This window comes from Saccopteryx leptura, chromosome 10 (assembly GCF_036850995.1).
Source record: "Saccopteryx leptura isolate mSacLep1 chromosome 10, mSacLep1_pri_phased_curated, whole genome shotgun sequence".
Lineage (NCBI taxonomy): Eukaryota > Metazoa > Chordata > Mammalia > Chiroptera > Emballonuridae > Saccopteryx > Saccopteryx leptura.
In genome coordinates this window covers 74,429,009-74,448,950 of record NC_089512.1, presented here as the reverse complement: position 1 = coordinate 74,448,950, position 19,942 = coordinate 74,429,009, and the positions used below count along the sequence as shown (strand labels likewise).

At 44.6% G+C, this 19,942-nt stretch overlaps 1 protein-coding gene across 7 annotated transcripts in view; it reads right to left on the bottom strand.

Moving 5' to 3' along the window:
• The window catches only part of PRICKLE2 (prickle planar cell polarity protein 2), a 402,478-nt gene that overhangs the window by 23,633 nt on the left and 358,903 nt on the right, over window positions 1–19,942 (bottom strand). The gene's annotated exons all lie outside the window — the stretch shown is intronic.

Below are 19,942 nucleotides of genomic sequence, written 5' to 3'. Positions count from 1 at the left end.
TCCTGATAAGAGTACAAATTTTATACCAGCTGGAGGAGGCCAGTTTGGTAGCATCTGCATGTGCACATCTCTTGATTCAGATACCCCACTTCCAGGAATTTAGGCTATAGAAAAACTGCCACAAGCATACAAATTCAAGTAAAAAGATGTTTGACAAAATAGATTCCAACGGTAAAAAGTCTGAAAAAATCCAAGGGTCTAGCAATAGAAGCTGTGTTACAGGAATGATGGTGTAATCACACAATGAAATACTGGATGACTTAAAAGAAATGTGTATTAACAGAGAGAGATGGACAGGTATCTAATGAAATAAAAAACAACAACAGAATTTCAAATGGTATGATAACACTTCTGTTTGCAATTTTGTATCTGTGAGTGTATACCCACAGAGAAATACCAAAGGAACAGTCACCATTAATAGGGGGAAGGAAGGAAATTATGGGACAATTTCAATTTGTACAGATGGTTACCTGGCAGAATGCAGAGATCTCCTGCCTCCCAGGCCAGAAAGCTGGGTCCTACCTGCCCTGCTCAGAGCAGGTGATGCCCTTGCCAGTGACCTGATGGCTGTGCCTTTCCGCACCCTTCCTGCCTGGTGAGTCACACCTGGTCATGATGCCAAGGACGGCCAATGAAGGCATTTGGACGTGCTTTCTTAGTCCATTTGGTGGTTTGGGGCCTCCTGATCAAGCAGACTCAGGTACCAATTAAACTGAAAGCCTCGACCCAGGAGTGGGGCCGACGGGTTCATCAAACAGTGCGTGTCAGGCCTCCTGATAACTTCCTCACATTTCACACTGTGCTGGGAGTCAGCTGGTTCACACCGGTGTGGCAGAACTGATATTTAATTTTTGTTGAGTTTGGTGAACTGGTTGTTAAAATGGCGCTTGTAATCAGGGTTCTCTCTAAGGTGGGCGCCTGGGCAGCCACCTAATGTAGAAATCACTTTACATTCCTCTCTTTTTTAACATTCATCTGTGCAACAATGTATTCTAAGCACCTGTAGTAATGTTTACTCCATTCACACGTGAAAAAAATTACAAGTGAGCACACCAATCAAGAAGCAATATGGAAGCTACGTTAACAGAAAAAAAAAAGAGTGATCAGGAAAAACACAGCAAGTTTACTCTCCTTCAAAATCTTAGATAACTTAAGTCTAACCTTAGCTGAATGACATATATTTGTTTCTTCCTTTAATATGTAGATGCTGTATCTCAAAAAATAAGCATAAGAAAAATAAGATACCTAACTAAATACCTATAATCTGTCAAGACTGCGGCTGAGAGACTGGCTTACATTGTATTTACAGAACATTTAAGACTTCATAGTTGTATGTTAATTATACCTTAATAAAATAAGGCTTTATATATGAAAAAAAAAAGCAATATGGAAATATCTTAAATAACAGTTTTATTGTTTTTTGTTAGGTATTATTTAATATTTTTTTCATTAATATTTTAAAACTTTCTTAATAATCTAGTTTTGTGTACCTGTTTTATTGTTCTTATTTAAGTATTAAATGCATGAAATAATAAGCTACATTTTGGTATATATATATTTTTATACTTAAAACGGTCATTAGAGCAGAGAACTTGTTGTGAAATGATTTGAATCCCACCACTGATATTATGATTGTAAAAGTTCCTTTTCCTTTCCTTCCCCGAAGTTCGCAGCACGGTGGCAGCGTTACAGAGAAGGACGTGGTGGTAGGGGAGGGAGCAAAGGGAGGGAGGGCTGGCGTGGTCTGCGAGTGTGCAGCCAGTCAGCAGGGCGCTGAGTGCCCACCTGCCTCTCCACGCCGGGCAGCTGAGTCCTGGCTCTGGTACAGCATACAAATGGAACTTCTCCACCCTGACAAGAAACTTCTGAAGACAGATTTGACCCCTGCTGCTAAAGAGAGGCAGTGATTCTAACAATGACAAACCCAGGGATTATCAAAGTGGGGAGTGGACTGGCTACACCTTCCATGCTCATGGGAGAGTTGTAGAGTGAGGAATGGGTGTGGGCACATTAAGAAGCACAGTCAACATTCTAATACCATATTAACTACTGTTTTCATAGTTCAGCAGTCTAGGGCTATGACAGAGAGCTCAACCTTTGCACTGTTGACATTTGGTCCGTGTAATGGTCATGCGGGTGGGGCTCACATTGTAGGATGTTTACCTCTACCTACTAGATGCCAGTAGATCCCACTCTCTATTGCAGTGGTGGTCAACCTGGTCCCTACCGCCCCCTAGGGGGCACTCCAGCTTTCATGGTGGGCGGTAGCAGAGCAACCAAAGTATAAATAAAAAGATAGATTTAACTATAGTAAGTTGTTTTATAAAGATTTATTCTGCCAAACTTAGTGAAAATCCGACATAAAGTACTTGGTAAGTAATTATTATTATATGCTTTAACTTGCTATAACTCTGCTTTATAAACTTTATAAAGTAAAGTTACTTCCCTACTTTATAAATCACCATTACTGTGGAACTGGTGGGCGGTTAGAAAATTTTACTCCTAACAGAGATACAAAAAGGGTGACTCCCCCTGCACTAGAGTGAGGAAGGCAATGGGCAGGAGGCAGGGAGGCTGCACGCCTGCTCAGCAGGGTGCCCTAATCTTGCAGTGGCAGCTGCAGAGGTTGTTCGGGCTGAGGCTGGCTGGTGCCCTGGCTGCTCTGGGTGCCATTTGGGCTGCACAGCTGTGACAAAGGATGCAAACAATGAAAACAGGTAAAAAATGATTTTTCAAGGTGCTTGTGGCAGTTGGCAGGCCCTGACCATTTTGGCTTCATCTGCTGGGCTCTCTGGAGTACTCTTTCTATCAGAGAAAGACTTGAGTTTTGGGTAAACTCCCTTTCGTCAGCCAAGATGAAAAACTGATGTCACCAAGTGCCGCTTCTTCTCCTTCAAAAGCTTTTATTCTATGGAGGGACATACGGAATGGTGGTTACATGTGTAGACTGGCAAACCTTACTCAGCTATTCAGCTATGTGACCTTAAACTCTTCACTTAGTTCCCTCATCTCCAAGATGGGGATAACAGCTATAATTGCTATTGTTTACTATAGTTCACTTGACTTTTCCACTTCAGTCCTTAGCTACAACAGTATCAAAATACATGTGTCCTGAGAGGATTCCACATCTCTGTTGATGAAAACAACCAATGCTTTTGAGTTTACTGTGATCTCGGCATTATACTGTTCCCCCATTTAACCCTATGAAAGGGTTGTTACAGGTCAGAACATTCAGACTTAAATCGTTTAGAAAACTTGCTCAAGGCCACAGAGCTGGTAGCAGACAGAGCCAAGAGTTGACCAGGAATCTATCTGACTGTCGACACTGTCACCTTCATGGCAATTTTCAGCTGCTTTGGGCAGGATTAGGTAGAGTACAGATGTTACTAGAGAGCATTTTTTATGCGCTCTCTCTTAGGATGTGTGCTGCTTTACAGAATGCGAAAGGACGGACCAAACTAGGATGCTAGAACCAGTCACAAATCCTCCTGGAAGTCAGGAACATACGCACCTGAAGAAGAATCTGAGTTTGCCTTAATACAATGCGACTCAATTGTGTCTGCTCTGTAGAATTAGTGAGGAGTCTTGAAACATCCCCTTACCCAGGCCAACCCCCAGGCTGGTTAAACTGGAATTTTGGGGTAGGGCTTAGGCATCAGTATTCCTTTACCCTCCCAGATGATTTCATATGTGACCAAGATTGAGAACCAGTGTCTGAGTAGTTTTATAGCATCTAACTTACATCTTTCCTATAGGTACCCAAACAAACTCTTAAAAGAGATGAAAAAGACCTGGTGACCATTTTCTTTAGAATAAGGGTGAAGTATTCACTCTAAACATTCTGAATTTGAGGTAGGAATTCCCACGAGATACTGGCTTCCTTATCCAGAACAAAGTTGATGGGAACCAAGGGCCTCAAACATGTGATGGTTCTTCAGATTTGTAAGGATGTACTTTGGTCAGCAGTCACTAAATTTGTCCTTAACTGTGAACTAACCTAGTCTTATGTCCTCACTTGGACGAAAATGGGGCCACATGCTGAACCTGACAAGCTCAGAGAAAGCACGCATGGTGGCCTTGCAGACTCAGAGACCTAAAGTGACCACACAGGATGGTCTGAAATAAACACTTTCTAACTAGACCTCACTGGATAGCTTGATTTGTTAGACTCTAACAGAGCATTGTCCTGAAGTACAGAGGTGGCCGGTTCAATCCCTGGTCAGGGCACATACAGGAACAGATCTATTTTCCTGGCTCTCTCCCTCTCTCCTTTTCCTTCTCACTAAAATCAATCAATAATTTTTTTTAATTAGGCATAAACAAAAAAACAAACAAACAACTTTCTAACTAAAACCAGTTCATGGTGGGTAGTCATGACCCAAAGCAATCTTTTCCTCTAACAAAGGAATGTTATGTTGTCTTTTTTTTTTTTTTCAGGGACAGAGAGAGAATCAGAGAGAGAGAGGGATAGACAGGGACAGACAGACAGGAATGGAGAGAGATGAGAAGCGTCAATCATCAGTTTTTTGTTGCGAGACCTTAGTTGTTCATTGATTGCTTTCTCCTATGTGCCTTGACCGGGGGCCTTCAGCAGACCGAGTAACTCCTTGCTGGAGCCAGCGACCTTGGGTCCAAGCTGGTGAGCTTTTTGCTCAAGCCAGATGAGCCTGCGCTTAAGCTGGCGACCTCAGGGTCTCGAACCTGGGTCCTTCCGCATCGCATCCCAGTCGGACGCTCTATCCACTGTGCCACCGCCTGGTCAGGCTGTATGTTGTCTTTTGCATCTACAATAATGCACCTGATAACATACAGTGTCTTTGAAATGTAAGAGGAATCTTTTCCTGACCCCTCAGGGTGCAGCCACCAGACCAGAGCAGAAATCCCTCATTGCTGTTATCATGTTAATTGTTAACTATCTCATACCTGCTTATGTAAAAGAAGTGCATTTCACTTGTTATCTCAGAGATTTCCTGCCTTGCTTTCCCACTGCTCTAATCTGTCACCAGTGGGTTTCATGTGACCCTCTTACATCTTCTCCTTTGATTCTAATTTATAAAATAAGTGGTGAATTTTCTCAATCTGTTGAGACTTTGCTTCCTGGAAATTGCTGACAGTTTGGCTCAAATAAACTCATAAAAATTCTTACAGGTTTGGAAGTTTCTTACTTTGACATCCCTCAAACACTGTGATGAGATTCTATACATGGACAATGTGTCACAGGGTGACTTCCCCCCAACAATGCAAAATCTTCTGGCTAAACTGGACTTCAGCCTCTGAGAGGGATTTTGACACAAAGTGGTAGGATCTAGATCTTTGATGGCTAGGTGAAAGCCTTTTATAGCAATACCCACCTGGGAAAAATGGTAACAGCTCAATCTTTCTTCTAAGGACCGTGGACACATCCAAGAGCCCCAGAGTCTGTTTGCCATGGCCAACACTGGCTAATTTGTGCAATTGTTGGGCAGATAAAATATATTATGCTCACTTTGTTAAAGATGGCGCTGCCCACATGGAAGCCTGTTGCCCAGGTGATATTAGTGTGTGTTGGGGGCAGGCTGTGGGCGGGCAGGCAGGATCCTTGTAGCCTGGAGCTTGGTTTTAGGACTAAGCCTTTCCCACTCTTTTTGATGTGGGGTGGTACAATCCCATCATGTCTCTGGTAAGTGACTTTGTATTAGAGACTTCCCTATTTTGTATATTGGATTAAAGGTTTTGATTTCTGCACTATAAAGTGGGGCAGACCCGGAGCTTGCTTTCTCAGTTCCTGAGATTAGCATTAGAGCAGAGCAGAGAAAGGCCATGTGGAGGAGGCCAGGAGAAGCAGCCAAGATGGTGGAGTGTTGAGTGAGAAGCCAGTTTGTGCAGAGTTTGTGCAGGGAGAAGGAAGGAGATGGGGAACAGAGGTGAATAAGTCTGGTGAACTAGAAACCTTTGATTCTAGGAAACTCGGATAAGTCAGTAGCTTTGTGAGCACTGAATTTGAGTGGGTTTTGGAGCCCAGTGTGTGTTTTTACTTGCCCACCGGGTGCAAGCTAGGATTAAAGATGATAGCCCACCAGTTTTTGGCTCCATTGTTTCTTTACCGACTGTCCGAATCCAATGCGAACCTGCATGGGCCTGGCTGCTGTGATAGTGGCATGGCTACTGGCTTTACATGCAATAAAACAAGAAGGGGATTTATGAATCATATGTCTGTTTAGCCATATGTTTTCAAGGCTTACTGTTTACTTAAGGAAAGGCTTTTGCATTAATCAGGTTTACACATTAGTTGTTTGGCTAAGCCAGGATACCTAAGGTAAAATTCAAACGTAACACAGCTATGAAATCCAGAGTATGACCAAGCCAGAAACCAGCACTGAAAGGAGAAATCAGTTATAGCAATAGAAAGATCAACAGAAAGAGTACACAGATTTATTTTTTTTTTAAACAAAACAGTTTGGTTTAAAGGGCATGCTCTCCCCCTGCACTTCTCAACACAGATATTTTTGACCTAATGCTTCATTGTACCTTTGCATTTGCTTCCTAAACCCACTGGGCTATTCTTCTGACTTGATTTTACTTTCAGACACCCCACTGAAAAAGGGGACCAGGACAGTGTTCTCAGAGGGATTCCAGGAGGTTGAATTTGAGCCAGCAATAATATGTGAGAGCTTTGCAGCTCTAAATATAGAGCTCTCTCCCCCTTGACAACCACACTCTCATTATACTGGCCTGCTTTTAGTTCCCAGAGTTGCACAAGTTCTCTGTTGCCTCAGGGCCTTTGCATATACTACTTCTAAAGCTTATAATTTCCTTCCTCTCCTCCTCCCCTTCTTAGCAAGGTCAAGTCCTTCTCATCCAATTCTCAGCTTAAATATCACTTTAGGGTGCTTCCTTGACCATCCCTGTTATGTCCTTTACCCTCAATATTCTCTATTCCTTGCCCTGCTCCTTTTTTTTATAAACTTAATCACAATCTGTCTTTGTGTGTTTGTGTAGCCTCTGCTAGATTGTAAACCATCTCCACCCTGTCCCCTAAAAGCTGTGCCAATGGCTGGCTTTCCTCCCATCTGGCTTCTAGTTGGGTCTGGCTCATGGGAGGAGATCCAAGGGCAGAAAGTAAGTTCTCTCACGGTATTCCTTACCCTGGCTCCCTCTACTATCAGGCTGCAGGTCGGCAGTGGTTCTCCACCTAAGGCCCCATTCCTACCCAGTGGCCCTCCTTCACTAGGCTTTAATTACTCTTTGAATGTGCCATCTGTTTCCTGCTGGGGTCCTGACCCACACAGGGACTGGATCTGATTTACTCACCAATGTGTACTTGGCAAGGAGCAGAGTGCCTGGCACATGGTAGGAGCTCAGTAAATATTTGAATAAATGAATATAAAACAACTCAGAACAAGATTTTAAAAATGTCTCTCTCTTCCCCATTCTTTTGTTTCCAAAAATATCTTGTATCAAACACTGGTATAGAAAACAGATAAACAGGGTTGTTGGGATTTGGGTGGGTGGGGATACATAACAGTACAGGTCCCTTTTAAATGGTGTTGGGCAAATGAGTTTGTAAGATCTGTATTTTCTAAGTTTGCTCACTTGTATTGTTAAAAATAGTAGCTGCCCAGGTACTTGATCTGTGAAACTGCTAATTACCTTTCTGCTTGGGAAGGGCCATTGTTATGCTAATGTTGCTGGAGGAGGGGTTTTCCTGCCAAAAAAAGTTTGTGAGGAAGAAGGAAAAAGAAGCCAAGATGGCAGGGTGCTGAAGGAGAAGCAAGTTGTGCAGAGAGGAAAAGGGACAAGATGTGTAGATGGGGAGCCAGAGGTGATTTGGACTGGTGGGGGCCTTTGATTCTCTAGGAAAAATTGGAAGAGCTTTCTGGTCGTGAACCCGGAGAATGTGTGAGTGGGTTTTGGTGCCCTGTGTGGTTTTGCTTGCCTGCTGGGTGCGAGGCTAGAATAAAGGGATGGCCCACCAGTTTTCGGCTCCGCAGTTTCTTTACCATCTGTGCGAATCTAATAGGAACCTGCATTGCACCTGCCTCTGCCTGGCCGTGATGACCGTGGCTACTGGCCTGACAAACAGCAACTGTAGAAACGCAGTGCATTAAAGAGATGTTTTGGGAGGACACCATAAGTTTCTGCAACTGAAGCTCACAGTCTAGGGGGCTGGCTGAGAGTGAGTGACATTTACATCTCAACGTTCCCAGGAGGGCTTTGGGTTCAGATGCTGGATGACAGTGGGGGTGTGGGAACAGAGAGGGGGTGTCACTTCTGTGAACTTTAAGAGTACACTTTTCCTTTTGCAGACATTCTGGGCTCAGAGGAAACCTGGAATAAAAAATGTCCTTGGCTATCATGTGCTCCCTCCAACACTGTCAGATAAGGTGTGATGCTCCAAAGCTCCCACAACAAACAGCTTCAGAAAACAAAGGTGACCAAGGAAGCCTTGCTTCGTGGCAGCGCTAATCCCGAGCAGAAGGAGGGCCACGGGACGACGCTGAGCAGACAGCAAGCCTGGCATCTGGTCACGGATGATGCTTTATGAGAGCCTGGGCTGTGCCTGAACCCTCTCCCTGCAGAGAAGGGCAGGGTCAGGCTCCGTTCTGGAGCTGATGACGATTTCAGCTGAAACCTCCTTTGTACCCTCATTTTCTTCCCAGCTCAGGCCCAAGCTCTGCCGGTCTCTTTCTCATCCACAGACCCAAAGAACAAATTAACTCCTCTAAACTGTGGCAAATGGGATATCTGAGAAGTTAATTGATACAGGGGGCAGGGAGAGTCAGCGAAGGAAGGGTGGAGGTCTGGGGCCAGCAGGTGGCATTCTCACATGAGGAGGCTGGGTTCCATTAGCACTAATAGGTGTTACATGGGTATAATTAGGCCGCAGATTCTGTAGCTCAGACAAGGTTGGCGATTGAGATTCAGGGAGAAAGGGCCCATCTTTCCGGCTGCAAGTATTCCTGAAGACTCAAGGCAGGGTCTCCCAGTGGTGGGCGTCATGTGACTCTGGGTCACTGATATCCACAGCACTCCTCAGACTCATGCCCATCCATTGGTTCCGACCCTCTCCCAACCCATCCCTGTCTATTATAAGGATTCCTGTGTTCTATTCAATCTTCCTTCTCCCTGGTAAGTGAGTAATGGGCTGAGATATAATTAAAAGGAAGATGGCAGGGGGGTCAGCACTTTGGGGCACCTCATAATAAGAGTAATAATAACTCTCAAATATTGAGTTTGCCAAGTGCAGGCATGGATTAAGTGCTTTCTGCACATTACCTCATACTCCACGGCACCACATGTGGCAGACATTACATTTACTCTCTAGGAAGCTGGGGGCCGAGGAGATTTAAGCCATTTGCTGGAGAGGTGATGGGATTTCAACCAGATCACTCAACCTTAATGTGTGCTGTAGCTGAGGACAGAAATAGAAATAAAAAGGGTTCTTTCAGCTGCAGGAGCGGATTCCAGAATGCCCGGGCCCTTCACGTGACACCATGTTCTCCTCTGATGTGGTTCTGAATGACTTCGGTGGGGACTGATGACTTCCAGCTCTCAACCCTGTGTTCAGCCCTGGCACTGCTGGCGCACAGGGCCAGACAACTCTGCTGGGAGGGAAGCAGCTGTCCTATTGCCCTGCAGCATGTTAGCAGCACCCTGACCTCTACCCAGTCAGTAGCACTCTGCACCCCAGTGGTGACAACCAAAATGTCACCAAAGTTCCCCTGGGTGACAAAATCACCACTCCTCCCACTGCCACTCACCCCTGCGGAGAACCACTGACCCAGACTGCTCCTTTAAGCAGGGGTACATCACAGGTAAAGGGAGACACACACCCATCTTTTCACCTAAGACCCAGAATCCAAATATAAAGAAAGAAATAAAAAGGATGAGTTATTCTAGGCTGTTCTCCTCTCCTCTCCCTTCCTGCTCAGCTCAATCTGCTCCCAAGGAAAAGACACAAGTAAAGCCTGACATGGACTTTTCTGCCTTTTAAAACCAGCACTTCTGATTTGAAAGGTAGCCGTCAGGCCATCTCCTCCATGGGATGAGGAACCCTGGCAGGTTCCAGATCACTTGCTGCTAGGCAGCACAGAGCCACGGCCAGGGACACTCACCAACAGCACACCCCCAGAATCAGAAGTAAGACCCCACAGGTGTCGTTGGCCTGACAACACCCGCAGGGAGGCAGATCTTACTGGGCAGGACGATTGGCTTCAAGAAGTAAGAATCTCTTAGCACACAACTGAGTCAAGGATTCGTTCCAAGAAAGCAGAAATACTCAGAAGGACTGTTTCTACTCCTTTGTGCAACAAGCAAAATGAACTCATTTTTGCTCCTGTTACTTGTGCATGAAAAAAATGAGAGAAATAAAATGAGAGGAGCTGGATAAGCCGTAAACTGGAGCACCAAGCCCTTGGGTAGCCGGGAGTTTAGAAAGGCTACTTACTGGAACAGAAAAGCGGAGTGTGTGTGTGTGTGTGGCGGGGGGAGGTGCCTGCTTTAGCTAAGTGGACGGGGAATTCAGCATGACATTTTTAAGCTGTTCAAAGTTTTTACAGCAAAGAAAACACTAGGTTTTTTCTTAGGAATTTTGTGTTGTAAGACAAAGACTTTATCTTCTAAATGGTGTCCCGCCTGTTTGCACAGCCTGATTTGTGACAGCTGCCTCCCAGAAACATGTCATGGTCTGGTTTTGATTTTGGAAAGGCAGGCTAGAGGAGACACCTGGCAGAACAGAACTAGGAGAAAACACACACACACACACACACACACAGTCAACTACCTGTGTGCTCAAGGTGATGATGGTATAAAATCGAGGAAGGCTGGTGAAAATTATCTTAGATTAAACAAACAACACACCAACCAACCTCAAACTCTTATGAAACTGTGGTTTCATGCCTTTTGATTTTCACATTGATTTAGAACTGAAACATGCCCCACTTGAAGATTAGAGTGTTTTATTATCTACTTTTTCTAATGCATTCAGCAACAATACCCAAACCATTTGACAAGTATTACGCTTTTTCATATTTAATCTGTACTATGTAATTAAGGAATATACCATGCACATGTTTCAGATAATGTGCTTTTAACTCATTAAGATGCTATTAAAAAAAAAAAGCCTGACCAGTGGCAGCACAGTAGATAGAGCGTTGACCTGGGACATTAAGGTCACAGGCTTGAGCATGGGCTCAACTGGCTTGATTCTAGACTCACCAGTTTGAACATGGGGTCACCAGTTTGAGTGTAGGATCGTCGACACAATCCAATGGTCAGTGGCCTGAGCCCAAAGGTTGCTAGCTTAAAGCTCAAGCTTGCTGGCTTGAGCAAGGGGTCATTGGCTTGGCTGGAGCCCCTGGTCAAGGCACATAAGAGAAAGCAATCAATGAACAACAACAGTGCCACAAATGCAAGTTGATTCTTCTCATCTCCCTTCCTGTTTCTCTCTCTCAAAAAAAAACAAAAAACAAACAAACACAGAAAAGATGCTATTTACTGTACCAAGAGCTATTTGATGTCAGGGACATCTTTGGAGCTTTTCAGACCAGGCATAATCTAATGTTTCTTTTGTCCAAAAAGGAGTCTGGACTCAGAGCAAGGAAGGATGACAGTTCTAACCATAGATGATATAGTTGATCACTCAGTTAATAAGATGAGGAGCCTAGCTTTCTCTAGGTCAGTGGTCCTCAAACTCAATGGGCCTAAGAGTTCTCTGTGGGCACTTGTTAGAAATGCTAATTCTAGGTCTGAATCCTGAAAGTCTGTGAATCTGGGACAGGGCCCAAGAATCTGCATTGTTGACAAATATTCCAGATGAATACAAGGTAGGTGGTCCTCAGATTACTCTTAATTGATGGAGTAAATGGTTGACTGTTTACACAGAGAAATACACTCCTGAAAGCTGGCTCCAGGAGGCTTTTACAAGAAAAAGGGTTATAATCACATCCATTTTCCAGTGCCTGGGGAGACAGTCTGCATGTGGGTTGAGAGGGCAGTTGAGACAGGCAGTGGACATCAGAGAACCACTGACGGGCCTCCCATGCCACTGACACTTCGTGGAGGAGATGTTAACAGTGGTTTTCCAAGTGGCCAAGGTGAGATGGTCAAGGATCTGATAACCACTGTGCCAAAATATCTACATGGTGTGATTACGCTTGTAAGGGAAGGGGGAGGAATGACATTTTGTTGATGGAAGTCAACGGAAGTCAAGATTTAAATGCAAATCAATTTGGAAACTGTCTAAATGTCCAATTCAAGAGCTGTGATAATGTCAATGCAATGGAATATTATTGTGGTCATTAAAATGATGGTTACAAAAGCTATGAAAAAAATTTTTTTAATTTTATTTATTTATTTATTCATTTTTAGAGAGGAGAGACAGAGAGGTAGCGAGAGGAGGGAGAGACAGAGAGAAGGGGGGAGGAGCTGGAAGCATCAACTCCCATATGTGCTTTGACCAGGCAAGCCCAGGGTTTCGAACCGGCGACCTCAGCATTTCCAGGTCGACGCTTTATCCACTGCGCCACCACAGGTCAGGCCAAGCTATGAAAAATTTTAAAAAGCTATAAAATAAGCTGATGACAGAATGCAAATGAAGAAATTCAGGACAAAAAGTATTCAGTATGTTTACAACTCAGAAAAGAAACCTCATCAGGATATAGAGAAAAAAACTTGAAAATTCACCAAAATATTAATACTAGTCAAGTGGTGAGAGTTTGAATATATTTTTCCTATCCCTACCCTTTCTCTCAATTTTTTTCTTCTACATTTCCCTGTCTATATTTTGAAAAAAAAATCATATAAACCTGAGTTTCAAAGCCATTTTCAAGTAGTCAAGCTCTCTCTCATTTCCTATTATGGGATCCCCAAATTCAAAGGTTCTAAAAAAAAATTTACACACATTCTTTAAAAATCTGCTCTATAAAATCTTGCACCAATCTAAACAGTTCATCACCCAGTGGCCCCCACCAGGACCCATTTTTCCAGTGTTTCCTTTTCTGTAATAAAATGAATAAAATCAGCAATATTTTCTCTCCTGTCAGCAGCCATGGTTACTTACTCGGTATAGATGACTGCTCATGCCCAACAAGGTTAAATAAGCCTCCTGAATGGTTATTAAAAACCAGGACACTGGAAGATTTCTCTGGACCCAGACAATGTCAGCAAGACCATGACATGTGGCAGGAGTGCAGCAGCCACTCTGGGTGGGGCTCTGTCCCGTCTTCTGTTGTTTGCCATCTCTTCTACCTGGCTCTACCTGGCTCCGAGAGTGCCTTTTGCTTCCCCACATGCCAGGAAATGACCCAGGCAGAGAAATGAGGGAAGAACAGCTTTTCCTGTGACGTTCACTCTGCTGCTTCATCTGGCCCCTGTGGGCCTGGTTCAGAGTCATAAAATGCCCATGAAAGGGCACAGCTTCCTTGAGGAGCACAGAGGAAGTTACTCTGGGAGACCAGTCAGAAGGTATTCCTGCATCACACTGTCAACACTGAGTGGAGAGGTTTGAGATCCATCCAACTTGCCCCTCCAAGCCATCTCCTTGCTGGCCTAAAATACCCCATTAGTTACCCCAGGAAGATGCTCCACAGACCAGAACTTTTGACTCCAGAAAACCATGGCTACCATATATATGGCCATGTGATGTCAAGTTCAATGTGGGGCTTCAGGAGAAAGGGACCAGGTCCGGGGAGTCGCCAGAAATGGGCAGGAGACCAACAGTTCAGTAGCAGACACCTGTGGTTTTTACCTCCTTGCAGCATAATCTCTTCCTTTGAAGACACTACTTTGGTTTTCCTTTGAGAAGTATCCCCCATCTCCATTCTTCAATCCCTGCAATTATTTTGGCCTTGACCCCACTACCTGGTTCCCAGGATGGGCATGGGACTCAGGCCTGGTCAGTCAGAGCAATCATCCTCCCTGGCCAAAGAATTTAGTTTAACAATTGTTAGGTGACCCAAGTCAGGCAAATGCAACCTCATTCTGGGACTTCTGGTGACACTACTAAGAGCAGTTCCCATTCCTGTCCACCTGATGCTAAGGGATGTCAGCCTGGAGCTGCGGAGAGCCACTCTGCCATTCCTGCTGCTCCTGGGAAGGGTCTGCCAGAGCATCAGGTACATGGAGGAGGCAAGGGGCTGAGACCTAGTGATATCAGTCCTGATGACACTTGTACCCAGCTGGGCCAGGAACCAAATGTCTGTGAACTCTGTAGTTATTTAGTTAAAAAAATATCTTCTTTGTTTACACAAGTTGGGGTTGGGCTTCTGACACTTGCAAACAAGGGTTCTATAATTCCAGGGAACAAAGACAATACCTATGCACCTGCCAAGTAGTTCCCAGGCTGGCTCTGGGCCAGCTGATGGCACTCTACCGAACGGGAGGTTCTCATATCCGCCAAACCAGCAGACCAGGTGCACCTTCTCCACAGATGAAGGACTGAACCAAGTCTGAGGGGTGGCCGCTCAAATACTGGGCGCCAGCTGGCTAGGAGGCTGCACCCAACAGTTAAATAAAAAAAAAACTGGGTTAGAGGGTGGATATCCAAGTTATACAGAAGAATAGGAGAAATGTTTCTACCCCAAGTTAAATATAGAAATGTTCTGCATTACAAGGATTAAAAACCATTTCAGACATTCCTGCTGAAGCGAGCTGTGCTGCTGCTTTCTCAGTCTTTTCCAGCTTGCCAGCAGCGCTGAAAACCCACACCCGCCCCCAGCAGTCAATGCATCTTGGTGTTGTACAACCCAGTTTCCTTTGTCAAGGTATGTGGCTGATGCATGTGAAAGGTGTGGACATGCCACAACAATACACACTGTTCCAAGCTGTCAGCAGGCCCTTCTGGACTTTTGTTCCTGCTGTGTCTCTCCTTATGCACGTCAGTGACACATGCACTTCAGCGGATGCTGGCCTGGGTCAAAACTCTGGGTAGGCACATTTTTATCCATTTCGATGTTTTCAAATTTATCCTCTTCTTTCTCCCAGAACTTTTCCCCAGGGAGACTGGAAATCTCTGCCAATTTTCTCTCCTAAGTCACTGTCACCCTCTTATTTCAGTCTTTGCTCTGTTTATACCTTGGACACTGCCATAGTCACCTCTTCTCTGGGCTGTATAGTCTTGGGCTTGCACTTACCCTCTTCCAATCAATTCCTCATACAGCAGGCAGAGCCATCTTTTCAAAATGCAAATCTGATTGTGTTACTTCCCCTCCCTGTTTGGCTTGAAACTTCAAGGGTTCTCTACTGTCCTTAGTGGAAAGACTCAAACCCTTAAAATATTCTGAATGCTTCTCCACTGTCTAACCCTTGTCGTCTTTCCCAGCTCTCTGTGTTCCACCCAGCCAGGTGGCCATCTTTCAATTCTTTATACTTGCTACCACAGGACCTTTGCATATGCTGCTCTTGCTGCCTAGAATGCTCCTTCCCTTATCCCTTAAGCATCACTTTTTTCAGGGTGCTGTTTCTGACTTTCCTAACTTGGCCATATCCCTCTTTCTATGCCCTCCTAGCTCTGCATTTGCCACAGATGCAATTTTATATCACACAATAAAATTGTTATCATCTATTAAACTCCATTAGACTATGAGGTACAGGAGGGCAAGGCCCACATCTACTTTGGCTCATCGCTGCACCCACAGCACCTTGCACAGGCCATAGCACCAACTAATAGTAATAATAACTAATATTTATCGAACACTTAGAGGGTATTAGGCACTGTCCTAAAAATTTTATATGGATTAACTTATTTAATTCCCACAACAAACCTCCAAGGTACGGTTGTCATTCTATTTCAAAGATGAGGAGGCTGAGGCACAGAATAGATAAACTGGATGCCCAAGGTTACACAGGTATTACACTGAAAAGTCCAATTTCCAACTCATTCTGCTGTATCTCATAGGGTAGGTACATAAGTCACATTAGCTGGCTGAATGAATGAGTGAACAGAAACCATCTTTCTCTTTCCCTCATCCCTATCCACACCTGCATTCCTTTCTTACAGGTACTGGCTCTCCCTGACACAACCACTCTACAGAATCTGGCTGGTCCTCAAGGAATAGCCCTATTCTCGGCCTCATCATCCCATAGCAGAGCCCTTCTCCAGGGACCAGCTGACCGCCTCCAACTGTTCTGTGGTATAGCATCTGCCTGCAGTGACTGGTCCTAATTCTAAGTCTACTGTGCACCTGGCCCCAGTGTGTGACTTGAGCTCTGACCCTAACTTGCACTACAGCCTTATTCTCCTCTCCATTGGTGGCCATGCCGGGGCCAACCCCTGGGCTTATACTTGTCGCCGTTGTCTTTCCTGCCTGACCTCCTGCCCTTCAGCTCTCACTTGACATTGTGCTCTCGAGCTTCCCGTAAGCCCTGCCAGAGCCACACTGACACATCAACACACTGGCTGCCGCAGGAAGAGGAGGCTTCTCCCTGCACAGGGAGTCACGGTGCACCCCTCCTGACTGTGGTCATGACCCTTCATGTGAGGGTGCACACCAGCGAGGTGAGGAGCAAGGGCTCTCAGACCACCACCTTCGGACTCAGGGCCTGGCCAGCAGTGGTGACTGCTGGAACTCGACAACTTCTTTGAACTTTAGTGTATTTATCTGTTAAATGGGTATAATAATCAGACTTATCTCATAGCATAGTTGGGTAGATTTAAAGTGATGTTAGACATGAAGTTATTAGCATGTCAGGTCACAGTCTGTGGTCTATTATGATTATCATCAGTTATTGTCTGATGACAATCATCCACCTCTCTCCCATGGTATAGTGGCTAAGGGCACTGGCTCTGGAGCTAGAATATCCATGCTTGAATCCTTTTCCTCCTCTTCCAACCTGTGTGGCCGTTCTGTGTATCACTTATGTCACCTGTAAAATGAAACTAAAACTAACAAGTCTATGTACCCCATAGGGATGTTGTCAGTTCACATAAGGTGCTTAGAGCAATACCTAGTGCATGATAATCACCCAGTCACATCAGCTGTTGTTGCTGTTGTTGTTATTACTACTTGAATACTATGCTCATCCAGGCTGCAGGCTGCTTGAGAGCCGTGTTTAGGGAATGGCAGGGCAGAGAGTTTCTGCAAGGTTCTACACGCTGCTGGTATAAAGGGTGACTGTGCCCAGCTGACTCACTCCATGTGAGCACAGGGATGGACAGTGTTTTCCAAGGAGGCACGTACACTCCCAGTTCTGACCAAATCGGGAGGTGCCAACCCACATCTGGGGCTGGCAAGCCACTGGGGAGATCTGTTTTTCTGGTTCTGTTCTAAGGAAAAATGGTGCCCACAAAACAATCATGCTTCATGCCAGATTAAACACAATAAACTTATTCAATAAGATAAGTTGCTGATCATGGCGGGGGGGGGGGGGTTATCCTGAAATCTAGCTTTCACCAAAGGATCAAGATGTTTTGACTAAGCCTTTTGTGTCATGTACCTGTTATCATAGACTGAGATTCTAGGATCTAAAGATACGCAGATGGTTCAGAACACTGTCTTCTCAAAAGGTCACTGAGTTTTCTAGCAAAATTCAAACGCAACAGTGAAGGTTGGCAGCAGGAAGACTTCCCCAGTCCAGTCAACACAGTATCCTTGGGGAATACCATGTGCGGCATTGGGTGCGGAAGGCTTCTCAGGGTCTGTCTCAGTGACAACTGGTAGAGCAAAGTTTCAAATATACTGTATTGGCTACAATCTTTCTTCTATGCTCTTGTGTCTGACAGCTCCATGGGAGCGTAACAGCACAAAATGGGTTTCTTTAGTTCCCTGTTCCTCATGCCCTTCTCACGCTGGTTAAGAAGAGAAGCCCAGGGGAGCATTTCAAACCTGAAAATAAATGCAAACCTGCAGAGCTGGTGAACACTGGGAGATGTCAGTAGCTAAAACACTCCTGGAGGCCAAAATTATGCACTGGTATGTTTGAGAAAGGAGAGGAATAATAACAAAAAGTATCGGGTAACCACTTAGAGGGTCATATGTGTCAAGAACTATATTAATGAGTTCGAATGCATGATCTTTTCATTCTCACAAAAACCCTACAAAGGAAATACTGTTATGCACTAAATTTCAGGGACGACGAAATGGAACCTAACAATTTAAGTGACTAATTCAAGGTTACATAGCCCCTACATGAAGAATGCTGAATTTGAACCCAGGGAGGGATTTCATAACTGGTACTCCAAACCATTAATTAATTGAGAATCTGAAAAACCAGTGCTCCTGTGAGAACTTCCAAAGAGACTAATGATGAGGTTAACATCATGCCTGTCCTAACTGCCCCCTTCTCACATCTGTGCTGTCCAGCAGGGTAGCTGCCACTACATGTGGTTATTAAAAGTTAAATTGATTAAAAAATAATCAATTTATTCATTGCTGTTGAGCACTTAAAATGTGGCTAGTGCAGCTGACAGCCTGAAATTTTTATTTCATTTATAATTTTCATTAATTCAAACTTCAAAAGTTACATGTGGCTAGTGGCTACCATATTGGACAGTGCTACTCTGAGGATTTTCTCAGCTGCATCAGACATGGTTTATGCTGCTTTCCAAAGAATCCCAGAGGTAAAGGCGAATTAGTTACTTTGCCCAAGAAGCCACAGAAAACCATGAGGGTCAAGTCCCTGCCTCTCTCTTAAGATCAGAGACTCTATGTTCTTCAAATGTATCCACGAGGCCTCTCCAACATTCCCACCCCCACATCTCCCGATTTCCTCATAAGTCAAAGTGTGAGGACAAAAAAAAAGTAAGAATAGGCAAAACCCAAGAACAACTGCTCTCAGACAACACTTGCATCAGCACCAGCAGGGAGCTGGTTAAAATGCAGGTTCCTGGGCCCCACCTCTATAGGGTCTGATGGAGGGGAACTAGGAAAGGCCCTGGAGTCTACGTTTGACTCAAGCAGCCAATGACTCTAATGCAGGTGGTCTAGCTACAAGAAACTGTTTCAGAGGCTGAATTACTCATCTATTTCTTGGCCTCTTAAATAATTATAGCACATAAATCTTTGAGAACAGCGTAAATTGGGCTGGAAGCCAGGCAGTTCTCAGTCTGCACTGATTGCTCACCTTGATGATATCGGGCAGGTGCTTAGTCAGCAAGGCCTTATTATTTTCTCTGAAACATGGGGCAAGGATGCGTGCTGTTTGTCCTCCAGGACAATGAGACCACAGATGGGAAAGCACGGGAGGAAACACCAGTGAAAAACACACTGCGTGGATACTTTGCGACTCAGAGACATGCTCCGCTTGTTAGCAGAGAGCTTCCATAGATTTCCTTTTTTTTTTATTTGCGCATTTTTAACTTGTCTGAAACAAGTGGGAGATTTGACAGCATGGGCTTATGTTAAATTGCAGCCTGGTGTGATTAAGAGCACTGCTCTGGGGTCATATGCAAAGGTTCAAATCCCTCTACTTTTTAAAAGCTGGGTCAAGTCCTTCAGCCTCTCTGTGCTTCTGTTTCTTCAACTCTGAAATGAGAATTTAAGTCTTCCTCTTTCATAGGGTTGTGATGATTTAATTGAGTTAATATTTATAAAGTGCCTAGAACAATGTCTGCCACATGGTAAAGCTAGAGCCCTGTTTGTTGAATGAACAAATAACTGTGAATGTAGCAACAAGCAGCTGTACCTGAGCAGTGGCTGTCCCCTCTAGATGGGGCTGACATACACCAATTTATCACAATCTCCACCCAGACACATTTGACCACTGGATACCTGTTATATGGGGTCTACCCTTAGGGGTCCAGCTCATGAGGGGCAGATGCACTCAGTGGATCTCAGAGCAGTATTTCTCAAGATATCCATGATGAAGGACCAGTTTATTTATAATCCATTGACTGACACGTGCCTGCCTGAACATGACCGATGCATAGCAGTGCCACACACGGCTCACCTGCGGGTTCTACAACACCCTCACTGGTCTACCCCTGGACCAATAAATGAGCCCAATAGCATGCCTTTGGATGTTGTCA